The sequence below is a fragment of the Neltuma alba genome, unplaced genomic scaffold, assembly GCF_004799145.2.
Source record: "Neltuma alba isolate B1F8T4 unplaced genomic scaffold, ASM479914v2 tig00011571_pilon, whole genome shotgun sequence".
NCBI classification, from domain to species: domain Eukaryota; kingdom Viridiplantae; phylum Streptophyta; class Magnoliopsida; order Fabales; family Fabaceae; genus Neltuma; species Neltuma alba.
Genome location: NW_021636225.1, coordinates 86,399 through 102,438, shown reverse-complemented (window position 1 = coordinate 102,438; position 16,040 = coordinate 86,399). Strand labels below are relative to the sequence as shown.

General features: G+C 35.4%; 1 non-coding gene across 1 annotated transcript; it reads left to right on the top strand.

Annotated features, from left to right (window-relative positions):
* Positions 1-632: 632 nt before the first annotated feature.
* Positions 633-850, top strand: LOC114715021 (small nucleolar RNA U3). Its single transcript, XR_003737512.1, has one exon. It is a non-coding gene; the product is annotated as a small nucleolar RNA U3 (small nucleolar RNA).
* The last annotated feature ends 15,190 nt before the right edge of the window (positions 851-16,040 follow it).

The following is a 16,040-nucleotide window of genomic DNA, read 5'->3' as shown; positions in this document are numbered from 1 at the left end:
TATCCTAACGGATTCTAATTGCAATACTGACTTGCATATGACTAATTGAATATTATATATGCTCATTTGTATATAACTCATTGCATATGACACATGCCTACTTGTATATAGCTTTATTGTGTACTATGAATGCTAATTTACATATAACAGATACTTACTTGGATATAATAAATACTTATTTGCATATGGTGAATCACTACTTGTATATGGACTTAATGCATAGTGTGAATGTTTACCTGCATATGAAGGGTGCTCACTTGTATATGGATTCTTATATCATTGTATAAAACAAAAATTCAAATGCAAATAAGGATCCATCATATGTGATTAGCATTCATCAAATGCAAGTAGGGATTCGTCAAATGTAAGTAAACATCTGTTATATGCAAGTTAACATCCGTTACATGCAATTAGCAGCAATACATTACAAAAAAGCAATTTAATTGGACAGATAATAAAATTTAGAAGAAATTAATCTTTGTTTCATATAGTTTTGACTCAATTATAGCTTAGTCCCTAAACTTTTTTTGATGAAACATCAAGGTATCCATCGGCGGACCCAGTGACTAATCCCTTTGTTGGCTTGTAGGCACCTCGAAGGGTGGGACAGCTAGCCTGGGATTAAATTGTAGATGACCTTACTTGAACAGGATCTATTCTATAGGCTTGTACCTCTGTGTCCTTGAGTATCAATGAGACAAGATCCGCAGCTTGGTTGATGAATCATGACCGGGTGATCAGAGCATGATTATTGGCTGGGTCGTCTATCTTGATGGCTCGACTTGGCCGTAGAGGATCGTTCCCAAGCAGTTCTGTTGTGTGGGATGGTCACTTGGTTGTTTGACAAGCTTAGTCCCTAAACTTTAATTCAGTATAACTTAATCCCTGTAGTTTTAACTCGTTTTAACTTAGTCTCTAAACTTTAACTCACTACAACCCAATTCCTACATTTTTTACTATTTCAAATTTTAATCTCTAAATTTTATGAAATATATAATTTTATTTTTTTAAAATATGAAAATTTTCAAATGATTAAAATAATAGGAATTAAATTATAATAATGAGTCAAAGTTTAGAATCGAATCAAAACCATAGCAACTGAGTTGTATCAAATTAAAGTTTAGAGACTTAAATACAAATAATTCAAAATTGTAAGAATCAAAAGACTAATGTTTTTCTTAAAACTTCTAACCAGATTAACTAACAACGAACAATAGGAACAACTGACATATTCGCACCTCCAATTAAGGCGTTGCAACAAAAAAGGACTATGCCAGAGGAGAACAGGTGGCTGATAGCTTCATCTTATGATGCTAGTGATTAATATAATTGATCTTAGACAAAAGCCTTATAACTTTATTGTTAAGGAAGTGTTAGGATAGGTCGGCAGGGTAAAGAAAAAATAAAAATAAAAACCATTGATCTTTTTTTGTATGGCCTGGCTGATTATATTTCTTGTTTTTGTTCTTCAAAACAATTTTATAAAAAAGATTTTAAAATAAATTTAGAAAAACAACAAAAAAATCTGTTTAGATAATTGTTTTAAAAAATTACATTTAAAAATAAACATACTAAGTCGGACGGTAAAGTTTTGAAGAGAACTCAAATTCTTAAATGAAAAAAAAGTCATCGAACATGGAAGAAAAAAATTTCCCAATTTTCTTAAAAAAATGCAAAAAAAAAAAAACTAAAAATTGCTTTGGTTTTTTAGTTTTTAAAAGCAGATTTCTTTTTTCAAAAAATATTTAACCAAAAAGAAATTATTAAATTATTTTTTTATTTTTTATTTTTAAAATAAAAAATGGTTTTAAAAAACAAAACAAACAAGGTTTTTTTTTCCCCTCTCTGATTAAGAAAATAATTAATGACACTGCGCGTCGGAAGCGAAGGACCTTTCTGTTTAGTTAATTCATTAATCTCCCTTTTGGTTCTTTGCTTGGAAACTCGTGTAGTGAAGTCCGCGGAGAAGCCAACTTCCAACATTTTATAATAAAAAATTACCTTTTTTCTTTCCAACGAATAAAAAAATTGCTTTTGAATATTACAAAGACCAATCAAGTTATTTTTCTTATAGGCTAAAGTAGCCTTTTTCATATTAAATCAAAAAGGTCCAAACACTAATATTCTTTTTGTTTTATTTATACAATAAAAGTTTAAGTGAGTTGGGTCCCGAGAACTCACCAGGACCAAAACATGCCTCTAAACTCAAAGAGCATTTACAGAAGTACTTATAGATCGCCTACCAATAAGATTCTTACATTGGCAGCGGGATTTGAACTCATGACCTTGTGAGTTATGAATCAATTTTTTACTAACTAGACCAACTTTTATTGGTCAAACACTAATATTCTATTCCGTCCTATTTTTAATAATCCGTCCAATACATTTTATATGAGCTCAAAATTTGAATTAGTTTAGTTCTTTTTATATAACGTCCTATTTATATAAACATTAAATGTTATTTTACTAAGCCCTTATTTAATTTTCCATTCCCTGTCCTCATCTTTTCTCATATTATATTATATTTTATTATTTATCTCATTATTAGTATTTCTCTTTCTTTTTTATCACCCTATTAAATAACGATATATTTGAAAAAATTTCAATTTCTACATGTTTATTAATTAAAATGATATTATAAAAAAAGGAGCTTAAATACCTTAAAAGTATGCACAAAAGAATACTTTAAAAATTTATTCTTGTAGTGTTTCTGTCATGAATCGTTATCCAATGTTAAGTTTAACCATAAAAAATATCAGTCAAACCGTATAATTTAGTAATTAAACTTAGCAATAAATGTCGGTCAAGGTATTTTTACTACAAAATAAAACTTTTAAAGTATATAAAAGAAAAAAATTTTAAATGTTGAGTGCTGGTTTGTAGATATTTTCAAAATATTTAAATATTATAGAGTACTATAGCTAGCGTTAAGTGTATGGCTACGCACTCACCAAGTCACGATGAAAAATGTGGCGATGGCTATGCCTTTTTTTAATTCCATCTTTTACTCAGTTAAAAAAAATTTACGTGCTCATAGGGTCGAACACGTAAGCGGTTTTAATGACCGTGCTTTTTATTTGCTTCTTCCAAATGTTTACATATTAAGGTTTAAATTTGTAAAAGTAATACTTGCTCATACAAATTTGTATAAGTAATATTGTTATGATTGATGGCAAAATAATTACTTTTTTAATTAATTGATTGATTATTTAATTAATAAACTATGCTAGGATATAGGTAAGATCACCTAAAATTGAAAATGTTAGAATAAGAAGACAATGGATTGAAAACATACCGGGTCAGATCTCGGGTCGGGTCGGTCGGATCTTCTTAGCTCACGTTTAAGCTAGACAATAAAAGTCTAAGCTTTTTAAATGTACAGCAGAATACTTCTTTGCAAGAAAGAAATAAGAGAGAGAGAAAGAGATATAGTAGGAAAGCTCTACTATTGGAGTAATTTGAACTGAAAGGGGGAAGCCTCTATTTATAGCTTTTGTCAGGGGTATTTTGGGTAGCCAAAAATATCCACTGAGCCCATCAGATAAAATCTGAGATAAGATATATAAATATATTCTTATCTCATAATATCATGATATTTGAATTTAAATCCAAAATCAATCACAATTAATTCTAAATATATATACTTAATATATATTTAATCTACACAATATAAATTAATTAATTTAATATAAATTAATTAGATTTATATTGTAACCGATTGGATATGATTCAGGGTGTTTGACCAAGTCAAACATATCACAATATCGCCTGGATATTTGACTGGTATATTCTCTTTATACCCGGTCAAATAATTCGGCCCATCAAGGGCGGATCCAAGCCCAAAATCCAACATCTCCCACTCGCACTTGATGGGCTACCCATCATGCGATAGCTAAATCTTTCATTGCTTCATACCAAGTGTTTGCCGTGACTGCGTGGGCATGACGTCATCGATTCGGGTACTTGTGCACTAGGAATCCTTTATGTAGGACCAGCACACAAGAACACCCTTGGTGTACCTGCAAATTGTATGCTTGTTGCCTCAAATGCCCTAGTTTTATCCATACACTTTATTTGTGGCATATCTAATCCCTCTCGAGTCATTTTGTTTACTCAGATTGCCTTCCTATATGTATGGTACCCACACTTGCTTAGTTGTTATGTTCAACCTGCAAGGGACATGTCACAGACACCAACGTAGATGTGTATTTCAGGATAAATCTTCCTTCTGACTATTCATCATTTAGACTTGGCATAGTCGCTTTCCCAGTCTTGACCCGTTAGATTGCATCATTCTTGATCATGGGATTTAGGCTAGAGTAGCTGTCACTAAACCAAACCCTTGTGATGCTATCTAAGTCCTAAGGGCATTATGAAAGGTTTATTTCCTTTCTGGGACTCACATCGTAATGGATCAGGGATCTTCCATCTACACCCCATGTTGCGGATTTGAGTGAGCTCATGCAGTATGAATTGCATACTACGGTGCTCAATCCACCAAGTGGAGTATGTCGCTTTTGGTTTTAATAGCACCGTACAGACTTAAGTTCTAAATGCACTCCAACATTTGAACTAGGAGCTCTTTCATCACAATTATATATGACGTCTTACTAGTGAAGAGTTCCTTGTCTGGCTACAGGTCTCATGGATGACACATTATCCATGATTCGGCCTAGACTTTTATGGGTCTCATCTCAGTCTAGTTGAGGCGACATTTGTGCAGTGATTCTTCTCTACCATCTCATGGTGATCATCTGCTGTCAAACCTTCTATATGCCATAAGAACATAGCGAGGCAGCTGCTCGTGTGAGTGAGCCAACCTTGTGACCTATCCGACATATTTGTATTGCATACCTCGTGCCTATGCATGTATAAATACACAAATGTATATACAAGAAAATTTTCTTTGAACTAGATAAAATGCATTGAATTACTAAGTAAGAGGAAACAAAAAGTTTAGTACAACATGCCTTGTGCCTGCGTATTTGAACAAGAAAAAGGATCAAAAAGAAAAAGGAGTTCAATACATCATACTCTACGCATGCCCAAGGCCTTTACATGCTTAACGAAAGGATCTCTAGCTATAGGCTTGGTTAGGAGATCTGCCAACATCTTATGAGTAGACAAGTATTGAACTATCACTTGTTTCTTAGCGATCATATCCCTTACAAAGTGATATTTTATGTCTATATGCTTAGTACGATTGTGGTACTTGGGTCCTTTGCATAGGTTATTGCTGCTTGACTATCGCAGTGAATCAGAGTTGGTCCCTCACTTCCACCATGGATTCCCAATCATACTAAGAATCTTTTGAGCCACACAGCTTCTTGGACAGCTGCAGAACATGCTACATATTCTGCTTCCATTGATGAAAGAGACACACATGTTTGTTTCTTACTGCTCCAGGAGATTGCTCCGTTATTCAGTAGGAAAGCATAGCCTGACGTCGAGTGTCGCTTGTCCAGGTCTGCTGCCCAATCAGCATCGAAATAACCCTCCGCACGAAGGCTGTTTCCTTGATAGCACAACTCATAGTCCATGGTTCCTTTTAGATATCTCATAATCCTCTTTACAGCTTCCCAGTGTTTTATTCCTGGATTGGATTGGAATCAGCTCACAAGTCCGACTGCGAAGCATATGTCTGGCCTGGTACACAACATGGCATACATTAGGCTACCAACAACACTTGAGTATGGGACTCTCTTCATGCGTTCTATATCGCATTGTTTTGTAGGGTGCATTTCCTCGCTTAGGTTATGTCCCTTAACCACAGGGGTATCCATAGGCTTACAGTCTCTCATATTGAAACGCTCAAGAATCTTTGCTATGTATGCCTTTTGTGACAATGACAGCAATTTTCTAGAACGATCTCTTCTTATCTTAATGCCTAAGATACATTCTACTTCGCCCATGTCTTTCATCTCGAAGTTCAAGGATAACCACTCTTTGATCATCTTTATTAGTTTAAGATTGGTACCAGCTAGGAGTATGTCATCGACATAGAGGGATAGAATGACAAAGTTGTCTCCAAACCGCTTGACATAAATGCAGTGATCTTCTTCGATCATTTCAAAGTCATAGGAGCTTATAGCTTTGTGGAACCTTAAGTACCACTATCTAGATAATTGCTTGAGTCCATAAATGGATCTCAGGAGTTTACAAACCTTTTGTTCGTTCCCTTTTTGTATGAAGCCCTCAAGCTGTTCCATATAGATTTCTTCATCTAGTTCTCCATTCAGGAAAGCGGTTTTTACATCCATCTGATGTAACTCTAAGTCTAAACTTGCTACTAGAGCCAATATTAGTCGTATCGAGTTGAAATGTACTACAGGTGAGAAGGTGTCTCCGTAATCCACTCCTTCCCGTTGTGTATACCCTTTGGCAACTAACCTTGCTTTGGGTTTATCAATTGATCCATCAGCCTTATGTTTATACTTGAGAACCCACTTGCTCCCAATTGCCTTTCGGCCAGGTGGTAGATCAACTAATTCCCATATTTGGTTGGACTCCATGGAATCCATTTCCTCTTGTAAGGCCTTTTGCTATTTTTCCTTAGCAGGTCCTATTAGTGCTTCTTTAACACTTACGGGGTCTTCTTCATCATTTTCTGGACTAACAATGAAGGTTGCTCCTTCAATTGAGAAGCGTCTCCTAGGAGTTTTGTCTCTGTTACTTCTCCTAAGTGGGGTTGCTGCGGGACTTTCTTCCTGTGGCTGGGTTAGGCCTTGTTGTGAAAATGATTCAACCTCGTGAAAATGGTTCAACCCTCCCACTCAGATCAATAGACTGAGAAACACTTTATTGTACCTCATTGCTATCATCCTCATAAAGACAGCTTGTTCGATCAATACTCCCTCTGCTAGGAAATTCGGTTTCTATGAATGTTGCGTCCCTTGACTCTATCTCAATCACTAAGCTGTCATCATTTTCACCAATGAAGAACCCCTTAGAGTTCTCAAAATATCTTATAAAGATACACTTTTTGCCCCTTAGTTCTAACTTGTCATCCTTATGGGAAGAATCACGAATGTAGGCCGCTGACCCCCATGGTCTTAGAATACTTAGATCCAGTTTGCGGTTTGTCCATGATTCATAAGGGGTTGTTGTGACTGATTTAGAAGGCACTCAGTTAAGTATGAATGTGGCAGTTAAAAGAGCATCTCCCCAATATGAGGTTGGAAGCTCAGCTTGTGCCATCATTGATCTAACCATATCGAGGAGAGTTCTGTTTCTCCTTTTAGCAACTCCGTTTTGTTGAGGAGTGCCGGGGATTGTTAGTTTCCTAGCAATACCCCTTTCTTCACAGAGCTCCTTGAACTGATCAGAGAGGTATTCTTGACCTCGGTCAGTTCTTAAGGCTTTGATTCTTGAACCTAGCTGATTTTCCACTAGATTGAGATATTTTCTAAAGCACTCTAATGCCTCAGATTTGTGGGAAATCAGGTAAGTATAGCCATATAGGGAAGAATCATCGATGAAGGTAATAAAATACCATGCTCCGTGACGTGCCCTAACACTCATTGGTCTGCAAATATCAGAGTGTACCAATTCAAGAGGATGGTTAGCCCTGGTTGCCTTTCCGAAAGGTTTCCTTGTGCTCTTGCCAGTAAGGCAATGTTCACACAGAGACATTTCCTTTTTGGACACGTTTCCTAGCAAACCCTCTTTTGCCAGTTTGGTTATGCGTTCTTGACCAATATGTCCTAATCTAACGTGCCATATATCGTAATTGACATCGGAAGAAAGTGCATAGCAAGAACTAGAAAAATTGTCATTGAAATTCTCTAAAACAAAGAAACCATCTGAAACATAACCAGAAACTGAAAAATTGGTCCCATACGAGATGTCTACTGTGAAATCATGGAAAAAGACATTGAAATGAAATTTAACTAAGGAAATAACAGACACAAGATTTCGTAGGATTTTCGAAGCATAAAGGACATTTTGCAGGACTAGGGTTTTTCCTCCATGCAAGGTCAGCTCACAAGTACCAATCCCTTTGACTTCTACTCTCGCGTTGTTCCCAACATAAAGCCATCTGCTTCTTGCTGGTAACCGATGAAATTCTGTGAAGTTGCCATGATCCTTGCTCACGTGGTCTGTAGCCCCTGAGTCTTTTTCTGCTTAGGGCAATCCTTGGCATACTGCCCCTTTTGTTGGCAAGCATAGCATTTGATGGTTGTTATGTTCCGCTTCTTTGTAGGTTTCTTGCCTTTCTTGAAGGAATTCTTTCCCTTCTTCACTTTAGGGCCGCCTTTCTTATTTTGAGAGCCTTTGCTTCTCTTGGACTGGTTTTGGGAGGTTACCCTTCCCTTCCCTTCAGTTAAATATGCCTTACTAAATAGGTTTCACAGTTTCCATCCGGTCATCCTCCAGTTGGAGGTGGCGGGCTACATCAGCAAAGGTTTTTATACTCTCGTTATGAGTAATAGTGTGCTTCATGGTATCCCAACTTGCTAGGAGAGATCTCATGACAGCTTGAATTTGTTGCTCATCAGATAAGGCGCCTCCGGCTTCCTTAAGCTCCCTGATTAAGTTCTGCATTGCCCTTAGGTGATGCCTTATGGGAGTGTTAGGACCCAGCTTGAAATTATCAAGTTTGACGATGAGTCTCCTAAGCCTTGCAGTAGAGGTACCGTCAAATTCGAATTTCAGCACTGCCCACATGGCAGAGGTGGAAGGGTGTGTTTCGAATTGCACCAACACATCGTCAGTCATGGCACTTAGCATGGTAATTCTGGCGATAGTGTCCCTTCTTTTCTAGGCCGCGTAGCCATCCTGGTCCCTTCGCGATGCATTCGCCTCAGGCTCTGGAAGAAAAATAGTCAACACATCAGTGACTTCTTGTTCTTTGAGGACATATGATATCTTACAACGCCACATGTTGTAATTGTCTCTGTTCAACTTGTCACCTCCTACAAGGTCAGCTATAATAGACTTGATTCCTCTTTGAGACATCGTGCTATCACATAGGCAACAATGCATTTTAGTACGGTATGCAACATACACGTTATTCAAGTAGGTCATAGGTCGTCCGGGTAAGAGTCTTACCATTTTCATGATCAGGAGACAACTAGGTTGGCTCCCATCCTATTACTCCTGGTTAGTCTCTTACCTTTCTTATCTCTGACTTTCCTTGAACATATCCCCAATTTGAGTTTTTCTCATGAAACTCCCACTCAAATAAAGCATTTAAAATAAAAAAAAATTTATTTAACGAAGCATAAATGTTTACAAAAATTTGGATAATCCAAAAATAAAGTCTCAAAGAGTAAACATTAAAATGAAAAAGGGAAAAATAAACGTGAACAAAAAAAACCTCATTCGTTCATGATATATTTTATCATGGGTTCTCTCAAACTCTCTTTAACATCTTTCCAGCATCTACAAAGACTTTGTTTAAAAAAATCCTTCACTAAATATGTGTCCCCTCCTTGCCAGTTCCTCTCTATATTGGATTGCAATGTTTGAGAAAAAGAGTGCATCTTGCTCATTGATAATTTGTTTAGCATAATAACTCAATTTTGAAAATAGACACTTTTGATGTTTGTATTCATCAGCATGCTTTTCTGCTATTTGTTCTATTAAATTTATGTCCTTGGGTCTGCAAACTTCTTCCTCTCGTTGGTCAGGAACTATCACACCTCACTTATATAATATCTTAGGATCCATTTAGAATCCTTTTTGACCACATTGGATGGTCTTGAGCTCAAAATCTCCTTTAGGACGTTACTTTTCTGAAATTACTGTTCACTATGCAAATTTCAGATTACAGGTCCAACTTTGAAAAATCATAACTAATTCTACAAAAATCATATGGAGGTGTTCAAAAATTCTATGGAAAGCTCTTTCAATTCTATTTAAGGGAAAAATACCCAATGGTACTTATTGTTACCCAATTCATACAGTTTATTGGATAATGATTACTGTTTATTTGGTAAAATCTGGACTTTCCAGATTCTATGCCTAAACTTTAGAAATTCATATCTCCTTGTGTACACATCCAAAAGAGGTGATTTACCTCTCCTTTTAAATCTTGGGATATGTACTATGAGTCTGCCAAAACTCGTGACTTAACTCATTCATTTGATAGGCCAAACTGAAGTCCAAAACTAGCTGCTGCAGGACCTACGTTTTATCCCTTAACTAACCTTTGCATTAATTCTTTTAATTTCTTTGACATACATAACATGAGCTTACTCTTTCCCATTCATACTCATGCACTTTTATTCATGCCATAAACATTATAAACGCATACATTGAATTGATGGCATTCATAACATAAATGTACAACATAGGAGAATTATACATTGAACATAATCTCAATCATTAACGTCAATAATTGTCCGCTTTCTTCTCCATGCTTCTCATGCCATTAGTACCCATCGTTGATTGACCTAAATGGTTGGTTAGGGAGGGGTGAGATTCGGGAGAATCTCAGTAGCAAACAATACCACATTAATCATGCTAGATGGATGCTAATGCACTACACGTAACTTGTTTATTCTCTTGTTAATTAGTGACATATTAGCATGCTCAAAGCTAACTTCTTGATGCATGGACATGGAGACATAGTCTACTCATCATGAATAGCAATCATAGCAGCTAAAATATGTCACAATAACATTCAATAACATGTACACGGCAACACACAAGCATACAACATCAAGCAATGACAATAGGTAAGTTCACTACCTCGCACCTCAAGCTTTCCTCTTACTTTTCCTTTGACTCCCTTGACTTTCCAACTATGTGGGCATTGGGTCAACATCACCAAACATCCTCTTGGATATTCCAAAGATCCTAAACATAGTCACATTGATCATACAATCCATTAGGACTACTAGATTACATAAAGTTCAAGACTAGCTCTCTTGAACCTCAACCCTTTCTCTTAGTCTTAGGGTTTTCTTTCTAACTTTTTTAACACAAATTTCATTATTTCCCATCCTTAAAATCTATTTCTTGTCAAATAGGACCACTTTAGATGGCCTTAGATTCAAGAATATCAAATCTAAAAATTTTGGTTCGCGGGTACTGTTCAAGCAGAAACTCCACAAGTTTTGCTCAACTTTGAAAATTCATAATTAATTCTAGAAAAATCAAAATTGAGTGGTTTCAAGTCCCACTGAAAGCTCCTTAAGTTAACTTCAAAGGAAAAATATTTTTAGAAACCAATTCTATGCTGAACAATACCGGAATTGTACGGAAATTGACACTCTTCCAAAAGTTCAACACTGTTTCTAGATTTCAAACCCTAACTTTGAAAAATCACCATAAATCGTAAACATATCCAAATGAAGTGTTCTACCCATGGATTTAAAACTTATAGAGTGTACTTTAAGCATGCAAAATTTTAGAATCAGATACAAAGAATAACTTATTCGAAATAGGCATCAATCATCACATAATTCTTCCAATTTCCACATAGATCCACTTGAAACAACCTTTAATCAATGTGTTCTAACCAAGTTTAACATCAAAATCATCCTCCCTTAACTCTTATTAATTTCTTCCAGCACCTTGCCCTAAGGGAAACCAAACTTTTCAACCATAAAAACCAAAGATTCAAAGCAAGAAACAAGAGGAAACAACTTACTAACCTTAGATCTAAACTTGGTTGATCAAAGTAGGTGTCTTCCTCTTGATTTAAGCTTCAAGAATCAAAATTGAAAAAGTTTCCCCTAGTATTCTTCAGCTTGGCTAAAAATGTGAAGGAGGGAGGGCCTATTTATAGCAAAAAATTTGGCTTAAATGGACCAAAATGCCCTTGGTAGCTAGAAGGAGGAGTAAGGGCAATCTTGGAAGTTCAAGTGAACTTTTACATCATCATTGCATCACTTTCTTGCATCATGCTTACCTCATTCTTCTAGAAAATGCCAAGTGTCACATGTGGTGGAGGAGAAGGGAGATTAAATCCTAGCTGTTGGATCAAAACTTAATCCTTAAGTTTCCTCCAAATTTACTTGGCCTATGTTTCTCCAACTTTCTTTATGGCCTTCTGAAACTCAGAAAATTCTTCTGCCTACTCCATAAATTCTCTTTAATTCTCAAGAATATCTATGAATTTTCTTAGGCCACAACACTCCCTTTAAGCTTTGCACAAAATTCATTTACTAAAATGCCTTTTTATCGGTATAATCGGCTCTTTAATTTATTAAAGCCACTCCACTAGCCTTTTGGTTGCGGGACTAATTTTATAAATTAGTACAACCTTTCAACCATTTAACCTCATTTTTTTTATACATTTTTTAGGTCTCTTGCTATTTTAAATAATTACCTCAAACAATGTACTTTTTACTGGCCATAACCTTATAAATTCCATTTAAGCTACCTCAGGGGTACTTTCATCTTTTCTCTTCACAGAAGAGTCTTAGAATATTATTTCCCATTTTCTAAAATTTTCTTAGAATTCTTTGTATACTCTTCCTTTTTTACCCCTGTTGGTCACAACTTTCTAAATTTACGGTTTAGTCACTGCTTGGACTTAGCTTCATATAATCCTCTCTTTGATATTTTTAACTTAACCCTTGGCCTGTGTCTAGTCTCTTTTCTCTCTCTTAGCCTTCGAGACTTTACTGGAGCCTCTAATTTGATTATACTTGAGCGCCTGAAAACTTTTACTTTGCAGTTTAGTCCCTAAAATTGTCTTTGACTTCCTTTCTCATCTTTGGGACTTCTGCTCAAAAAGGGTCTGGTAACCTATCTAATTCAGGTTATGTGTGATACTTCTAGGTCTAAAAGTTGGGATGTTACAGAAACATATTTCCTTTTACCACTGCTCCCCTTAGGTACATTAGAGTTTACTTGTGATTGAAGCGCTTTTCTTTTATTTGTACTTTCTTCAACATAATAGTTTGAAGACTTTGGAGCATCAGAAAGAAGAGAATAAGTTGGATATATTTCAAAAGAGTGGTTAGAATTTGAGTTTGCCATTTCCTAAACCAAAAAAAAGAAGTTAAGAAAAATATAAAAACAAATATTCAAAACATTTATTTGCTATTTTTCGTACCCAAAAGATCATAAAAAATAAGCACATAATATATCAATTTGTAGCTCATGATTTTAGAAATATTTCAGGTCGAACAAGGCTAAAAAATAGGCCCTCACGTGCCCTCACGTGCCCCAATAAACATTCCTTTTTTTTTAAATAAGGGGTAGGCTTGCCCACTCTTCGGAACCGGCGCGTGTATCTTTCTGGCCTCTCGCCGTTACCTGACCTAGTCCATCTGATTCCTCACGTCTTAAGGAGTGTATACATATGCTTTTTATGACCAAAGGGTCCCTAGGTGGACCCCAAAAAAATTTTCAAAAAATTTTTTTTTTAAAGTTTTTTTTGGGTCGGGTCGGTCTATCAACCTGACTTCCATGGAGGATCTGGGTCAACCAGACCCGAAACACTGCGTTTCACTTGAAGTGAAACACTGCGTCCTGGCTAGCCCAAAACGGCGTCGTTTTGGGCTGGTCAAGTCGTCCCTGACCTCCAGCCGGGTCGCCCCAGATCCGGCTAGAGCTCTGGCGGGTCCGTCGCGACTCGCCATTTTCGAACCTCAATATCTTCCACCTCCGAGCTCCGTTTTATGCATTTTAGGTGTCTATGAACTCGTATTTTCGTGCTCTACAACTCTATGGGTTCATTGTCTTTAAAAAACATCATTTTTAAAGATCCAAAAATGGGATTGTACGGCCGACGCTGGAGCTTTTTGGAAAATGGATTTTGATCATGTTTTTGAACCTCACGGCATTACAGGTAATGTTTTCGAGCTTCAAATATATAGGCAGAGTGTGTATTTGAGTTTAAAACACAAGCATATTGAATTCGAATGATATACGGGCATATTAATGGCAGCGGAAAAAACGAATAATATGTATTGATAGCCTCAAGATCATTATGGCTCTGATACCAATGTTAGAATAAGAAGACAATGGATCGAAAACATACCGGGTCGGATCTCGGGTCGGGTTGGTCGGATCTTCTTAGCCCACGTTTAAGCTAGACTATAAAAGTCTAAGCTTTTTAAGTGCACAGTAGAGCACCTCTTTGCAAGAAAGAAATAAGAGAGAGAGAAAGAGATATAGTAGGAAAGCTCTACTACTGGAGTAATTTGAACTGAAGGGGGGAAGCCTCTATTTATAGCTTTTGTCAGGGGTATTTTGGATAGCCAAAAATATCCACTGAGCCCATCAGATAAAATCTGAGATAAGATATATAAATATATCCTTTTCTCCTAATATCATGATATTTGAATTTAAATCCAGAATCAATCACAATTAATTCTAAATATATATACTTAATATATATATTTAATCTACACAATATAAATTAATTAATTTAATATAAATTAATTAGATTTATATCATAACCGATTGGATATGATTCAGGGTGTTTGACCAAGTCAAACATATCACAATATCGTCTAAATATTTGATTGGTATATTCTCTTTATACCTGGTCAAATAATCCGGCCCATCAAGGGCGGATCCAAGCCCAAAATCCAATAGAAAATACATACCTACCGCATAGAATGAAACCTAATTTAATTATTGGCCAAAAAAACCTAATTTAATTTTTAAAAAATTTAAGGACTACGTGGAATCATCCATCTTTTGCAAGGTATTGATAATTAGAGTGGTCATTAAACTATAGTCAAATCAATAATTTACAAGCCAGTAATCCAATCACGATCGAGCCACCGAATCATAATTAAGATGATATATCTAATGAAAAAGGATAAAAATATTTGTACAGGGTGTAATCATGAAAAAAGTAACATTCAAATTAAAAATATTAATTCATGGATAAATAAATATTTTATCTATAAATCACACTTAATTCAACAAAATAGAATAATAAAGCACAAAATTTCTTAACTCAAAAATTTCATTTGAAGCTTAAAGAGGCCAATCAACTCGGTTAAAAACGTTGAACAAGGTATTGGAGTGGGTGACCGGGTTATTATTATTACTAGTTCTAAGTACAAAAGCTAGTTGAATGATTAAATTTGGTTTTAAATATAAAATCTTAATTTACTTTATCTTTCAAATTTATAACTCATTTTCTTAAAGTATCCTTATTAATTATACATGTTGAGAAAGTGCCATTCAAGAATAATCATAATTAAAAAGAGTATTTTATGAAAATTAACTCATATTTGTTATAAATAACGAATTTGACCTATTTTTTTAATCTACACAAATTAGTTAATTAGCTCTTATATATAATACAAAGAAGAAGTATTATGCTACCTCCTGTCCTTAATATAAGAATTAGTTGACTAATTTGAGTAGATTAAGAAAGTTTGTTAAGTTAGTTATTTGTAATAAATATGTTTTATCTTTTCTAGAATATATTTACTAATCATGAGTATATTAATTAGATTCACAATTAATGAAACCTTTAACATGTATAGCTAGTAGTGTAATGACTATCTTAAAAAAAAGTATTTAAAATCAAATTGAATGTAAAATTAGTTTTTAATATATTAAGTACGGGGATCGTATTTTTGTTTTTTTGGGTAACCAGGTTAATTTTAATACTATGGTCATTTACGCGTGGACAAGAGTCGAGATTATTTTGGAATATGATTTGATTTTGTTAAATTATTTACGGTTAATAGAATTTTTGGTCTTTTAAATTTACCTTTATTTTGGTTTTGATCCCTCAAATTTTAAAGGGTTAAGGTGCACCTAGCATCCCGAACTATTTTTTAGGTGCATCCAATGTCCTAAACTAATTTTTGGTGCACCTAGTGTCCCAAACTAATTAAAACAGTGCACCTATATCTCATGCTAACAGAAATGTTATCTTTGACCGTTAGTCTGCTGACTCAGCATAAGTTGACTCCAATCATCCCACATGGCGCACACATTGGCATCTAACGTGTGCATTAGGACTCAATTCAGTTTATTTCCCTCCACTACCTCTAACGTTTTACTCTGCCACTTCACAACCAAAAAACGGAGCGCCACCGGTCTAGAGCAAAGGAGAGAAAAGAAATTAGGGTTCAATCCTCACCCCCATCTGTCATCGGTTGACTGAG